At 29.9% G+C, this 2,370-nt stretch overlaps 1 pseudogene; it reads left to right on the top strand.

Moving 5' to 3' along the window:
• Nucleotides 1-444: 444 nt before the first annotated feature.
• On the top strand, nt 445-560 carry LOC111739733 (annotated as a pseudogene).
• Nucleotides 561-2,370: the final 1,810 nt, after the last annotated feature.

Below are 2,370 nucleotides of genomic sequence, written 5' to 3'. Positions count from 1 at the left end.
ATGTAAAATAGTAAATAGTTATGAAGGTTGGATCTAAATGTCTTCACAGCAACAGAAAACAACAAAATGCATGAAGTAATGTCTACAGAGGTGTATGAAAAGTAAAATGGTTGTCCAAGACATCCCTTGATTTGAAAGTAATAGACTAACATTTTCAAACACATGAGAAGTCAGGAAATACAGAGTACATGTGACTTACTGAATAAAACTATTTGATAATGAAATGCAGACAACTACATATGAAATGAAGCTATACATCCTAGAAATGTAAAAGTTAAACTAACGATGATCATTACATTTCTTTAAATACAGAACTAAGGCTGACTGACAGAGAGGATCTATAGTAACAGAATATAACATTTAAAATTCGACATGGTAAAATTTATAATCTAACCATAAAATGAAGTAAGAGCATATATAATTGTGTTTTATAATTCCAACTGGGTCTACGGCCATACTATCCTGAATGAGCCCGATCCCATCTAATCTCAGAAGCTAAGCAGGGTTGGGCCTAGTTAGTACTTGAATGAGAGACCTAGGAAGACCAAGTGCTGTAGGCGTAAAAAAAAAAATAAATAAATAAGGGATTGTAAGCTGACAAGGTCCTTGCAATCAGTGATGTCAACCAAGGGTTGTCTCGTCTAAAAAAAAAAATTATATAAATATATATATAAATATTTATATATAAATTATATATATATATAAATATATATAAAATTCCATCTTCACCAGATATGCACATGTGCATGTGCACTCATGCGTATGTATGCATAGACATACACTCTCAAGCTTGCACACATACCAATTTTCAGTAGTTACGTCTTTGTGGTAGACATGAAATTATATGAAATTTATGAATTCCTTCAACTTAGATTTTTTTTCATGTTAAATTCAAGTAAAATTATTATTGTTTTAAACCAGCATCTAAGAAATTAATCCTTTTTTAAAAATTATTTCCACTGATAAATAAGTGTTTGGAATAATATTCACCAAATATTAGACATGATATTATCAAGAAGGGTTATTTGCTAGATTTTTAAATTTAAACCAACTATAAAGTTTTAACAGTAATTTTCTCATGTCTCACACAACAGTACACAAATAACTAGATAAACTCCTGCCACATGGTGACACTCTATTTAAAGGCCATCTGGTAATCTTGTCGTTGTTCATTCTCACTTTTCCAATTTGTTGGCATGTAATAAAAAATTAAATTAGAAAAATACTAAAATAGAAATTTTTCAGAGAAAAAAGCCCCTATTATATTGAGATAAGCTGGTGAAAACTGAAAATATATATTCAATAGCTCAAATTTGTGGATGCATTTTACAAAGATTCAAATCTATATTAGAGTGTGGTAGGCCTCCACTTAAAGATGTCCATGTCCTAATCCTCAGAACCTGTGGACATGTTACCTCACATGGTAAAAGACACTTTGCCTGTATGATTCAGGTAAGCATGTGGAAATAAGGATATCATTCTAGATTATTTGGTGTGCCCCATGTACTCACAAGGATAAATGCCATCTATGGAATTATAATAATTTTGACCAGTTATTTATAATTATTTAAGATGTACTGTCATGTACAAGACTATAAATTAATAATAATGATAGGAAATGACAAAATCAGAAATTCGAATTTTTTCAAGGTTTTTATTTTTTTTATTGAACTTTAGGATAACGGTCACCTTACAAAAAGTAGCAGGAATAAGCCATTAAAGCTAACTAAATACTACATTCTTTTTAAGAAATACATTTTTACATGCATATTATAGTTCTAAGGCTTATATAGTCAATGAAGTTATAATGTACACCTACTTTTAATAATGGATTTAATCTCAAAGTAAAACCTAAAGCAATGTAAATGTCAGGATTGTCTGTAATGTAAAAACTGTAAACAATATATTTTTCATGTATTATACATTATACAAATAACTAGATAAACTTAAAAATATTAACACTAATTTCAAAATAGTATCACTTATACAGGCATTATTAAAATTCCTTTCATTATCACATATTTAAAGCTCGTTGGTTCAAATCAGGATTCACAATCTATTTGTTGATTTCGTTCGAAAGATATCTTTTTTATCTAGCTCCCTTCCTTTATTTTTTTCTGGTAATTTGTTGTGTTAGAAACAAAAATATTTTCCTTGTAGAATATTCTGCCATCTGATATTGGCAGATTGGATCCTCATTGTATGTTCTGTCCCCTAATCAACCGGTATTTAGAGAGCTTGGTCAGATTTAGGTTTGACTTTCTGCCAAGAATATATCACAGGTGGTGCTATGTTCTTCCTCTTCTATCACATCAGAAGGCACATAATGTTGAGTTGCATAGCTTTTCTTTCTTTCTCTTTCTTTCTTTC

Source organism: Pteropus vampyrus, unplaced genomic scaffold (genome assembly GCF_000151845.1).
Source record: "Pteropus vampyrus isolate Shadow unplaced genomic scaffold, Pvam_2.0 Scaffold53, whole genome shotgun sequence".
NCBI lineage: Eukaryota > Metazoa > Chordata > Mammalia > Chiroptera > Pteropodidae > Pteropus > Pteropus vampyrus.
The sequence above is the reverse complement of the archived record's forward strand: the minus strand, read 5'-3'. Positions and strand labels throughout refer to the sequence as shown.